At 41.0% G+C, this 13,728-nt stretch overlaps 1 protein-coding gene across 2 annotated transcripts in view; it reads left to right on the top strand.

Annotated features, from left to right (window-relative positions):
• Nucleotides 1-1,205: 1,205 nt before the first annotated feature.
• RAPH1 (Ras association (RalGDS/AF-6) and pleckstrin homology domains 1) overlaps nucleotides 1,206-13,728 on the top strand; it is a 96,766-nt gene continuing 84,243 nt past the window's right edge. For both annotated transcript variants that reach the window (XM_080798129.1, XM_080798128.1), the window contains exon 1: nucleotides 1,206-1,539. The gene's annotated coding sequence lies outside the window, so the exon portion shown is untranslated. The remainder of the gene's footprint in view (nucleotides 1,540-13,728) is intronic.

The following is a 13,728-nucleotide window of genomic DNA, read 5'->3' on the forward strand; positions in this document are numbered from 1 at the left end:
TAGAAAGGGAGCCCAGGTGTCAGAAATGTACAGTCAATTTTTTATCTGTGAAAATTCAAGCTGCAGATACTCTTACTTAGCAAGCAAATGGGAAGACATGATAAAGGAATGTTCACTGCAACTAATTCCAGGTCACATGTATGACTGGTCAGCTGCTTTAGTGCTGTCAACAAACTTGCTTTGCACGGAGCCAGGCAAAAATGATTTAATTCTATTTTTCTCTTTGATCAACTCTAGGAGAAGGTCAAAATAAAGATATAAAAACTTAAGATTAGGGCCACCTGGGTGGCTCAGTGGGTTAAAGCCTCTGCCTTCGGCTCAGGTCATGATCCCAGGGTCCTGGGATCGAGCCCCGCATCGGGCTCTCTGCTCAGCGAGGAGCCTGCTTCCCTTCCTCTTTCTCTGCCTGCCTCTTTGCCTACCTGTGATCTCTGTCAAATAAATAAATAAAATTTTTTTTTAAAAACTTAAGATTAAAACTTAGACGTCTAAGACAAGCTTGCATCAAAATAAGCAGTATCTGAGGAATTTAGAGCTTGGTGACCAAGAAAAATGCCAAAACCTTATTCCTAAACAATGTCAGTAAGAGGGTGACAGAAATCAAGAACGAAAAGCAAGCAAATTCCAAAAGTAAAAAGTAATGAAAGATAATGGAAATGCCCGGTTTCTAAAAGCTTCTCAATACAGCGCATGAAAATACAGAGAGTTGTCGGCCAAAATGGGTTTTCCTAAAAAACAAACAAACAAACAAAAAAAACAAAAAAACGCCTCACAGACTGCAACGACAATGGTCCTGAGACATGTGGTGTGCTGCTGGGGACCACATAGAGGTGCGTGCAGACAGGTCCCTGACAGATCTGCTCGACGCTTCGGTGAGTCCCACGGCCCTGGGACAGAGGCCACTGGGCCTGCGTCCAACGAAAGGCGAGCAGGGGGTGGAACAGCACCGGGATTTTCCTTCCTCGCTCATTCATTCTGATTCACTGGTTCCTGGAGGCGGTTCACAGGCGCGCGCGGAGGAAAGGCGGAGCACCGCGGGGAGCCGCGTCTGGGTGCGGTCCGGCGCCTGCGGGGAGGGTGAGCGGGGCGGGCACAGGGGCGCGGGCACAGGGGCGCGGGCGCGGGCGCGGGCGGGGGGCGGACGCCCGGGAGGGGCGTGCGCGGCCGCCTGCGCCGGAAGTGAGTGGTTGGCGGCGGGCGGGGGCAGCGAGCGGTCGGGCGCGAGTCGGTCCGCCCGTCCGCCGCCCGGCCCTCGGCTCCGCCTTCTGCGTCTCGGCCGGACGCGGCCGCAATCGGATCGGCCACGGCTGGGCGTTGCGGCCGCCCCGCCCGCTGCGCGCTCCCGCCCCGCCTCCGCCGCCGCCGCCGCCCGGTCGGTCGGTCAGTCAGTCAGTCAGTCACGGTGCGCGCGGCGCGGGAGCTGCGGGCGCTCACGGCGGGTCCGGGGAAGGAGCGCCGCGCCTGAGGAGGCGGCGGCGGGAGCAGCGGGAGCGACGGCTGCCCGGCCCCGGGCCGCTGGAGGATCGAGCAGCTGCCGCGGTGAGTGCTCAGCCTCGCCCTCGAGGCGGGCGGAGAGGCCGGCGGACTGTGAGGCGCTGCCGCGGCTCCCGCCTCCATTTTCCCGGCGCCCGGCCCGGCGGTCCGGGCGCGGTGCGGGCGGCAGAGCCTGGGGCGGGGTCGCTGCCGGGCCGGGGCCGGGGCCGGGGCCGGGCTCGTTGAACCACGCCCAGCGCGGCGGTGGCGGGTAGGTGGGGGTCGGTGGGGCCAGGGCTGCCCCCGGCTCCCCAGGGGGCAGCGACGGAGGGAGACAATGAGATACAGGACCGCCGGGGGAGGGTGCGGTTGGGCTTGGACCTGGCACCGGGTGCTGGTGGCCCGGGACCGCGAGGAGGAAAGGACTGTCCCCGGCTAGCCGCGGAAAGCGGTGATTCGGTGTCTGGGGTTCCTCGGGCTTCGGTGCCCCCCGCCTTTCATAAAGGAATTCAGTGCAGAGATCTGGAAATGCGGGGCGCCTTCTGCGTCTTCCGCCGAAGCAGGCTAAGTAATTGCTCCCTGGCTTTTGAGCCCCCTCTCCTGTCGCCGTGTCTGTGTGCATTCCCGCCGGAAATCCAAAGTGCGGGTCATGGCGGGGGAGGGGGGCCGTGTGAGAGCGTTAGGATGCCTTCGTTTTAAAACAGTCCGAAAGATGTGGTTTTCTTATTCAGGCGGCGTCTTAGGGTGTCCCCGCCGTGCGGGCTGGGAACCGCATCAGCCTTAAGTGCTCGTAAGCACGAAGACGTTGCGGGGTGGGAAATAAGAGCTTTTTAGAAGGGTATAGGCGTCGCGTCACATGTTGTCTCGTGTGTGGGGTTTCTTATATTCTGTGGGAAGAGCGGTTGGGGAAATCTGGGAGAATTGAAAGATTCTTCGCTTCCCCTCCCGGTGAGGGTTGATGTGCCCGCAGCATTTCTCCCGGAGATGGGGAGAGCTGCCTGTGTGTCTGGCAGAGCTGCTGTAGAGGAACCGTGAAGGTAACGGGCTAGGGATAGGGCGTGAACAGCTTATTAAAAGGGTGGTAGTGAGCTCATAGGAATATTCAATTCGGCGGATCTTTATGGAATACCTGCTCTCTGGTAGCGTGGGGGACACGAAGTGGGTAAGACCTGCAGCTCCGAGTGGTGGAAAGAGCTCTTGGAAGCCAGGCAAACCAGAGGCTCCCTGAACCCTGGAACTGGCTAGCAGTAAGACAGCTAAGCTATGAACTCTCAGCAGTACTTTCCTATCAAAGAAATGGGAATGACACCACCTGTTTACCTTCCCGGGTGTTGTCCAACAGAGTGAAAGAGATAATGTATGCAAAATGCCTGGCACTTTTCAAGGTTCTGAGGTGTTGGCTAATGTTGATTCCTTTCTTCCTGAGCCTACTGCTTTTGGGATTTTCCTGAGGGTAAGGAGCGGGAAGAAGTTAAGGTAGGTAATCGTCATGCAACGCCGAAATGTTGAAGTAAAGTTACAAAATAGGGGAGCAAAGAGGAGAGAGAAATTCCAGATGGGGAGCACTGGGGGAAAATTCATGGAAGCTGTGGGATTTCAGTGGTACCTTTAAGAATGGGTAGGATTAAAAAAAGAAGAAGAAGAAGGGGTAGGATTTCAACTGATGTAGATGGCGAGGACATTCCAAGCAGAGGTGGTACTATCCTTTGAGAGCCCAGTTGAAGAGTAAGACCAATGGAGGAAGGGCAAAATAGAGACGCTCAAAAGCTTTTTAGCTCTTGTTGAGTCTGACCTTCAAAGATTGTCTCTGTTATTTTGCTTTTTGTGTTGTGAATTTCCCGGAGACCAGATCTAGCCCTATTCAAGTAAGTACCAAAATGTCTACAAAGCTTTAATACATGATTTTTTGGGTTAGACATTTTGTGCTATTTGGACTGCTACTCTCTTCTGTTTGAATTTAATAAAGAATTATTTGTAGATGTCTCCTCATGGTGAATATTAGCTTTATTTGGTAGAAAAAAGCAGCTGATTTTTTAGATTGAGCAATCTCATTAAGATTATATAGTAAGTAAAAGGAGTGGAGTAGTGTGCCTCAAACTCTGAGTCGACATAATTTGTTTTCACTAATATTTTAACACTGTTCTCTGAAGAGGTGTTTTTAGCCATGTCTTTGAGGATGATTAGAATGACTTTTTTTTTGGTTTTGTTTTCTTTTGGTTTTCACCCCTTACTTAATTTATTTTTTAGATTAGCATTTTGGGGAGGCACCTGGGTGGCTCAGTCGGTTAAGTGTTGGACTCTTAATTTTGGCTCAGGTGGTGATTGTAGGATCTTGAGATTGGTCTTCCCACTGGGCATGAAGCCTGCTTAAGATTCTCTCTCCCCCTCTACCTACCCCCTCTCTTAAAAAGAAAATTAGCAAAAGATAAAAGATTAGTGTGGTGGATGATTTCACACTATAGATTCTGTAGAATCTCATGGCTTTGCCATGGTTCTGAAGTAGTTCAATGTCAGCGTAGTATTGTTAATCCCAAACTCTTAGGAAAATTAATATTAGCAAAACAAGATATGTGACCTCAGACAAATCTCTTATCTTGGATTCTCAGTTCCTTTACCTATAAAATGAGAAATTTGGATTAGGTCACTGGTTTTCAGTGTGTGTTTTACTGAACTGTGCAATTTTGAGGAGGATCGTCAAGGTTCTGTAGATGTTTCACTCAAATCTCATTAAAAATGTATTTTAAACTTACAATAATTAAAAGTGTCTACTAAGTGACATGTCCTGTTTTAAATGCTTTACATGTAAAATTTATTTAATTCCTGCATGATTCTATGAAGTTGGTTGTGTTACTGTCTGAGCAGACAAGCACAGACTACAGAGCTGTAAAGTGACAGCTAGGTTTGAAACCAGGCAGAATAATTCTTAAGCCTGTATTCTTGACCACATTTTATATTGCTGCCGTAATTAAATAAATAGCACACACAAGTTCTTTTTAATTGTAACATACAACATGAAATTTACCATTTTAATAATTTTTAAGTGTACATTCAGTGGTATTAAGTACATTCACAAAGTTGTGCAACCAGCACTATCTTCACAACTTTTTCATCATCCCAAACTGAAATTACTCATTAAATAACTCTGCACTGCCTCCCCCTCTAGCCCCTGGTAATCACTTTTCTACTTCCTGTTTTTATGAATTTGACTCTTCTAGACTTCGTGTAAGTGGAATCATGTGATATTTGTTCTTTGGTATTTGGCTTATTTCTCTTAGCATATGTCTTCAAAGTTCATCCCTGTTGTAGCATGAATCAGAATTTCATTCCTTTTTTAAGGTTGACTAATATTTTATTGTTTGTGTGTACCACAATTTGTTTATTTATTCATCTGTGGATAGATGTTTGCGATTTCCACCTTTTGGCTATTGTAAATAATTGCTGCTCTGAACATTGTCATACACATACCTCTTTGAATCCCCGTGTTCAGTTCTTTTGGATATATACCCAGAAGTGGATTTGCTGGATCATATGGTAATTCTCTTTGGTTTTTGAGGAGCTGCCATACTGTTTTCCACAGCAGCTGTAGCATTTTACACTCTAGTAGCTGTGCACAAGCGTTCCAGTTTCTCTACATCTTCAGCAACACTTGTTATTTTCTCAGTTTTATTTTGTTTTGTTTTATAACAGTCATCCTAATGAGTGTAAAGTGGTATCTCATTGTGGTTTTGATTTACACTTTTCTAATGATTAGTGATTTGAGCATCTTTTCAAGTACTTATTGACCATCTGGTTTTTAGTTTTTGTTGGTGGTGGTGTTTTGGTAGAAATGTCTATCTAGGTCCTTTGCCCATTTTTAAAATTGGGTTGTTTTTGTTGTTGAGTTGTAGGAATTCCTTATATATTGTGGATATCAAGTTCATATCAGATCCATGTTATATAAATGTTGTCTCCCATTTCCATGGGTCGCCTTTTATTCTGTTGATGGTATCTTTTGATGTTCAGAATTTTTTCATTTTAATGAAGTCGACTTTATTTTTTCTTTAGCTGCTTATGCTTTCAGTGCCACGTCCAAGAAATCATTGCCAAATCCAATGTCATGAAGCTTTTCCCTTGTTTTTTCCTAACAGTTTTATCTCTTATGTTTAGGTCTTTAATCCGTTTTGAGTTAATATTATGTATGGTGGTAGGTAAGGGTCCAGCTTCATCCTTTCACATGTGCATTTCCAGTTTATTAGCACCATTTGTTGAAAGGACTATTCTTTCTCCAGTGAATGGTCTTTGCACTCTTATGTACAGATATAAAAAATTTTAGTTCAGAAGCATTTGGCATTGATGGGTGTCTGTGTTGGTGTGAAAGTGACTTACCATGATTGGATTCAGTGTCCTTGTATTCGCTAGCAGGTTAAAATGCAAATCTTCATGAAGACCTTGACTGGCAAGACTATATCGCCCTGGAGATGGAGCCTAGTGACACCATCAAAAATGTGAAGGCCAAGATGCAAGATAGGCATTACCCTCTACCACACTAAACACCAAAGGCTCATCTTTGCAGGCAAGCATTTGGAAGATGGCTGCCGTACTCTTTCTGATTTCAGTATTGAGAAAGAGTCAGCCTTGCACCTGGTCCTGCATCAGAGGGGTGGTATGCAGATCTTTTTGAAGACCCTGACCAGCAAGACTATCACTCTAGAGGTGGAACTCAGTAGCACCATCAAGAATGTGATGGCTAAGATCCAAGATAAAGAAGGCATCCCCCCTGACCAGCAGAGACTCATCTTTGCAGGCAAGCAGCTGGAAGATGGTTTCACTCTCATTACAACATCCAGAAAAGGTCAACTCTGCATCTGGTTCTCCATCTGAGGGGTGGCTGTTAATTCTTTAGTCTTGAATTCATAGTGCCCTATGATGGCATTACTTTGCACTCTAGCCATTTGTCCCAACTGAGGCCTAGAAATTACAGTTTCAGTAATAGCTGAATCAATGGTTTTTGCGATAGGTATTCAAAATGTTAATAAAGATTTTGTTGGCATGGTACACACACATTGAAAACCATAACATGTTCAAGGCCAATTTTGAAAGAAAAAAATCTTATTTAAAAAATTTTTTGAATAAATTTAATTGAAGCTTATCCTGAGACTACAGAAGCTGCTACCAAAACAAACAAAAGCTACTACCTACTTGGAACTACTTATCTAGGTGAAATCAAAACAAAACTTTATAGTAATAAATGGGTTGCTTAGGTTGTTGTTATAAGACTTTAACTGACATAATTAATCCTTAATTTGTCTCTTTGAGTTGGTAACACATTAATGTATTTGAACATAGACTAGTATTAGCAGCACTTGTGTCAATTTTACATATTTGATATACGGTATAAAGATTTCATCTGGGAAAATTTTGTCGGGAAATGTTAGAAAACTCACAGGTTATGTAATCTCTGAAGCTTTATCTCATGCTGTTGCTTTAAGATACAATTTATAGCATGTTAGGGCAGATGTCTTAAAATACATGACTCTTGATTTATAGATTGGCTTTAAAACAGTATATATTTTTCTATTAATAGAATATTAATAAATATTAAAACAGGGGCCCCTGGGTGGCTCAGTCAGTTGGGCGTCTACCTTCAGCTCAGGTCATGATCCCAGAGTCCTGGGATCAGTCCCTGTAGCAGGCTGCCTGCTCAGCAGGAAGCCTGCTTCTCCCTCTCCCACTCCCCCTGCTTGTGTTCCTTCTCTCGCTTTCTCTCTGTCAAATAAATAAAATCTTTTATATATATATATATATATATATATATATATATATATATATATATGTAGTGTTTCTCTGCTTTAGACAGAGCTTGATGTAATGGAGAAGTCAAACAGCTAGGTATTCTGCCCTCCAAAACAGAGAGGATGCAAGTTTAAGTGCAGAATAGAAGGAATCAGTAGAGAATATAATCAAGGGAGCCGAATCCAAGAAGAAGCACAATGTACTGGGATTTCAAAACAATGTGAAGAGATTAGGTTCGGAAAAGAAGAGACAAGCAAGCCATCCCTTTACATGAGGAGAAAAGCAAGGTTGGGAGGTTCATAATTGATGTCTTGTCATCATATGACACAATTTAAGTCCCCTAGTGAATCTGGAGAAAGTTAGAACTAGGCCCAAATACTGTAGAATTGCAATAAATCAGTTTTGTAACTATACTTAAGAATTAGATGCTTTCTTAAAAAACACCTTTAAAAGGATCTTGCTAAGTTTGATATGTGAAGAAAAGGGTTAGTTAAGTCAGGACAACAAAACAACTAATAATATGACTTGAAAATACAGTGTATTCTTTATGTATCCAAGCTTGTACATGCCTCTATTCATGGTTTTGAGTCATGCTTTGTTCTTCTGATTTTTCCAGTCAAAATCCCACTTGCCCTTTGAGACCCAAGTGGGTCCTTTGTGAAGCTGTTAGACACCAATAACCTGTTAGACAGTAAGCAGAATTAATTACTTTCTTCTTAATTTCTCTAGACCTTACTCAATTTGCCTTGTGTTATAGATAATTGTGTACTGTCTCAAATCCCCCTGAATTTTGGGAGTATTGGACCTTTCTTCATCTGAAATATCTCTCAGTCCCTTAAATAGAATAGAAATTCAATAAAAAGGTTTTAATGAAAACTGTTATTTGAAAAAGTATTTATAGTTGGCATTACATCTCCTGAAAGCATTCATTAATATCTAATAATGTTAATTTTATTTATAAAGAATAATTCTTTCTTGGCTTATTTGGCTTATTTTATATTTTAACAAATGACTTTAGAGACCAGTGAGGGGAATCAGTGATCCCCTTATTTGTGAATAGAGTACTTTATAAATGCTATTAATGGCTCAAAAACCTTTTTGTTTGCTCTAAATTAAAAAAATATATATCTTTTAAAGCAGGAGCAATGAATATGCAGCATTATGTTTGGAAAATCTTGGGTTTACTACTTGGTAATGCAGAAATTCCAAAGTCTGGATCTTTTTTTTTTTTAAAGATTTTATTTATTTATTTGACAGACAGAGATCACAAGTAGGCAGACTGAGAGAGAGGAGGAAGCAGGCTCCCTGCGGAACAGAGAGCCCGATGCGGGGCTTGATCCCAGGACCCTGGGATCATGACCTGAGCCGAAAGCAGCAGCTTTAACCCACTGAGCCACCCAGGCGCCCCCAAATTCTGGATCTTATATCTGTTTAATTTGGTACTCGGTTTTAATGTTTGTCTAAACTAAAAGGCAGCTCATATAGGGACATACACCCAAAAAGAGTAAGTACATATTTGGCTATGCTTTGTTAATGAAGACACTCATTGTTTAATTTACATCCATCAGTTTTTTGTTTGTTTGTTTGTTTGTTTTAAAGATTTTATTTATTTATTTATTTGACAGAGAGATCACAAGTAGGCAGAGAGGCAGGCAGAGAGAGGGGGGAAGCAGGCTCCCCACTGAGCAAATAGCCCCATGTGGGACTCGATCCCAGGACCCTGAGATCATGACCTGAGCGGAAGGCAGAGGCCCAACCCACTGAGCCACCCAGGCACCCCTCCATCCATCAGTTTTGACGATTTGGCTAGTAAGGTTTGCTTTAACTGTGCAGACCAATGCAAGGATTTGCATATATATATGTCTCTGTGTGTGTGTATACATATATGTATAATTAAACATATTAATATATATTATAAATTTGTAATATAAATATATATACACACATACATATATATAAAGATTTTATTTATTTGACAGAGAGAGCATAAGCAGGGGAGCAGCAGGCAGAGGGAGAAGCGGGCTCCCGCTGAGCAGGGAACCTGATGCTTGGCTCCATCCCAGGACACTGGGATCATGACCTGAGCCCAAGGCAAGCCACTTAACCAACTGAGCCACGCAGGCGCCCCTGCATTTATATATTTTTAATAAATGCATTCAAAATCCATAGAAAACTGTGTTTGGGAAGCATTTAAAGAGTTAGAAAATGTTTTCTCTATTTTTAGAGTGTCAGGTACAGTATTTCAAGATGACACACATGGTTTTCTTTTGGAATACAGTTATTTTCTTACCAAGTTTTAAAATGCCTCATTTATTTTTAAGGTACAGATTAACCACTTTTTTGTTTTTGTTTTTAAAAACAATGGCTATGGGGCGCCTGGGTGGCTCAGTGGGTTAAGCCTCTGCCTTCAGCTCAGGTCATGATCTTAGGGTCCTGGGATCGAGCCCCGCATCCGGCTCTCTGCTCAGCAGGGAGCCTGCTTTCCCCTCTCTGTCTGCCTGCCTCTCTGCCTACTTGTGATCTCTTGCTCTCTCTGTTAAATAAATAAATAAAATCTTTTTATAAATAAATAAATAAATAAAAACAATGGCTAGGTAGCATACTACTAATGGTCACCACAGAAAGTAAACAAATTTAGACTTCTTTTTGTAAAAGATAAATGCTTAACTTTTTGACACCTCTTTTTAAAGGTTGTTTGCCATGAAAAGACCAATAAACCTGTTTGGTACGAGATGCTATGGTCACTCCTCAACTACATCAATAAAATAACACTTGACAGTCTTCTTACTTCAGCTTCTCTTTTGTTTCAGTAGCAGCTTTTGAAATTAAACCTTATTTCCCTGCCCCCAACTTTGTTTTGTTGAGGTCAAAACAGCTGCTTCATGAAGGATTGTATAATATGCTTTTTCCATACAATATTGTTTTGTGTTTTTTTTTAAGAGGGGTGGTTGCAGAGGGAGAGAGAACCTCAAGCAGGCTCCACACCCAGCATGGAGCTTGACATGGGGCTTGATCTCACAACCCTGATATCATGACTTGAGTCAAAATCAAGAGTCCAGCACTTAACCAAGTGAGCCATCCAGAGGCCCCCATAAAGTATTGTTTCTAATAAGGAAATCATTATTCTGGAACACCTGTCTCTTCCAGCAATTTCCAAAAAAGGTGGGTTCTTTATTCCATTATTGAAAAAGAACCTAGCAAATACTATCACTTTCTCCTCAGAATACTTAGAATTGCTTAGAGTACTTTGATAACTTTACGTGATGTGTGATTGTCTGACAGGTGGCCATAGGGAAGATACCAGTGTGATTTTGTGTGTTAAGGAAACCTGTGTATTCTATTACATTATGTTATACTTAAAGGACATATGTATATTATAATACAATTAAATATAAAAATAACTAATATGTTCTTATATCCTGTAGATCATCACTCATACCTCCTGGGATACAGTCACCTCCATTTTGGAAACCACTGTACGGTTTTACTTTTGTTAATGAGTCTTTCACATTAAGTTCCATTTCATAGTGTATAATATTATATGAAGCCATCTTAAAAATAAAGCACTCGGAGCAAGACATTCTCATTCTCTTACTAATCATAAAGTGATGTTTGTGGAAGAAAAATAGATAAATTTCAGCACATTTATCTATTTTACCTAAATAAAATTTATTCTTCACCACAATTGAAATTCTGGCTTTTTTCAGAAGCTTAAGTTTGGATTTTGCAGTATGCTTTTGGGAATTATTCAAGGTCAGTTAAAAGCACTCATTAAACATTTAGGTATTCACTAGTTTGATAGACATAATTTTTCATGTCCATAGTGAGCATTTTTCCCCCAATATTTCTGGAGACATAGAGAACATTTCCCATGACTCTACCCTTTACCTTTCTCCACTCTGTCTACTTCTCCCCATCCCAGAAGCAACTGTAACCACAGGTAAATTTTGTCTTTTCTATAACTTTGTATTAGTTGATTGTATCAACTGGAACTTTTTATATGAAGTCATTCAGTGTTCCTCCCCATCTCTCCCTCTCCCTGTAATCTGACTTATTTTCAAGCAGAATAATGATTTTTAAGATTGATCCATATTATTGCTTATTTATCCATTTACCTCTTGATAGATACTTGGGCTGCTTCCATTTCTAGCTCTTATAAATAAAGCTGTGCTGACTTGTGTACAAGTCCTTTCATGGATATATGTTTTTATTTCTCTTGGATAAATACCTGTGAGGACATGCTGGGTTATATAGGGTAGGTGTATTTTTAATTTTTTGAGAAACTGGCAAACTTACCCAAAGTCGTATCACTTTATATATTCAACAACAGTACTTGCCACTGTAATGCATGTATAGTAGTATCTCATTGTAGTTTTAATTTACATTTTCCTGATTGCTAGTAATGTTGAGAGCAATTTTCCAGGTTCATATTAGCCATTTGGGAAGTGACTACAAGTCTTTTTAAACATTGGGTTACCTTTTTTATTACTTATTGGTAGCAAGTCTTCATATATTGTCAATACAAGTCCTTTTTCAGATATATTTGTGAATATATTCTCTTAGTCTGTGGCTTGCCTATTTTTTTTTTATGGTGCCTTTAAAAGAGCAGAAGTTTTTATATTGGACTTCATCAAAGTATTTTTACTTTTACGATTTAGTGTTTTCTGTCCTAATAAATCTTTGCCTACACTAAATTTGCAGAAGGTATCTTCTCACGTTTTTTCCTAGAGCTTTATAATTTTAGCCTGATCCATTTTGAATTAACTTTTGTTTATGGTGTGATGAAGAAGTCAAGGATCCCTTGTCCCCAATATTTATATCTGTTCAGCATCATTTGTTAAAAAACGCTTTGTAGGGGCGCCTGGGTGCCTCAGTGGGTTAAAGCCTCTGCCTTCAGCTCAGGTCATGATGCCAGGGTCCTGGGATCAAGCCCTGCATCGGGCTCCCTGCTGAGTGGAGAGCCTGCTTCCCCTTCTCTCTGTCTCTGCCTGCCTCTCTGCCCACTTATGATCTCTTTCTGTAAAACAAACAAACAAAAAAAACGCTTTGTACTTCAATTTGTCAACTATATCTCAGTAAAGCTAGAAAAACAAAAGGTGTCTGAGTGGCTCAGTTGGTTAAGTGACTGCCTTCCGCTCAGGTCATGATCCCGGAGTCCCAGAATCAAGTCCTTTGTCAGGCTTCTGGCTCTGCTGGGAGTCTTCTCCCTCTGACCTCCCCTCTCATGCTCTCTCCCACTCTCAAATAAATAAATAAAATCTATAAAACAAAACCAAACCAAACCTTTCCTTTCCTTCTTCCCTACTTTGACATCCTTGTGGAATATCATTTGGCAATATAAAAATGAGTCTATTTCTGGACTGTCCATTCTCTTACCTTGACGTAATTCTCAGTTCTTTTGCCATTACTGCATTGTCTTGATTACTTAGCCTTACAGTGAGTCTTGAAGGCAGGTTTTACCCCAAGGTCTTTTACCGGATTGTTTTGGCTGTTCTAGTTCATTTGCCTTTCCATGTAAGTTTTAGAATCAGATATAGGTTGTAATTACTTAGTGAATACTTAGTTATTTAGTGAATACTTAGTTCAATATGGGGACAATTGACATATAACAGTATTGCATTTTCCAGTACACTAACGTGTATCTGCCCATTTATTTAGGTCTTTCATTTCTCTCAACAATATTTACTGTTTTTCAGTTGCCATGGAATATGTTATGTGAACATTGCCTGCTGCCCTATTTGTGTCATTTCTTACAGCTAAATTGTTATTTACACTTGCTTATTTTTGTGATATAAATTAAAATTTGGTATGGAGATTTTTCCATATGATAACTTTAATGCATACATGAAGAGCTCATATTTTCATGTGACAGTACTAGAAATAGAGGAGAGTAAACATAACTTTAGAAATATTAAACTAGAAATTTACAGCTGTAGAGTTATTGGAATAATTCTTTTGACTTGTATGGTTACAAATATTAATATTTAAAGAGGCTTATCTTTGTTAACATAGTCCAGTATTTTTGGAATCAGAAATAAAGCAGAATCTTACCAGTTTAATTGGGACATAAGTTTTTACCAGAGGATTTTGAGTTTGCAGTTTTGCCTTCTCTTTTTCCCCCGTCCTTTCAATAATAATAATAATAATCATCATCATCATCATCATCATGGAAATCTGCAACATTTAGAGATGTAAAAAGAAGAAAATAAAACACAGTCCTACCATCCAGAAATGACCACAGTTTAAATTTTTGGTATATTTTCTGTAATGTGTGTGTGTGTATTTACATGGCTCATTATTGTATGCACAGTTTAGTTTTGCTTCTTTCGTTTAAAGTTACATCACTGGCATTTTCCCATGCATTAAATGCTTTATGAATAATTTACACCTGCATTATAACCCAGACCAGACCTAAAACACACCCCCAACTTACTGTTTTTAATTCTTTTTTTTTTTTTTTTTTTTTTTTTTTTTAAAGATTTT

The sequence above is a fragment of the Martes martes genome (assembly GCF_963455335.1).
Source record: "Martes martes genome assembly, chromosome: 3".
Taxonomy (NCBI): Eukaryota; Metazoa; Chordata; class Mammalia; order Carnivora; family Mustelidae; genus Martes; species Martes martes.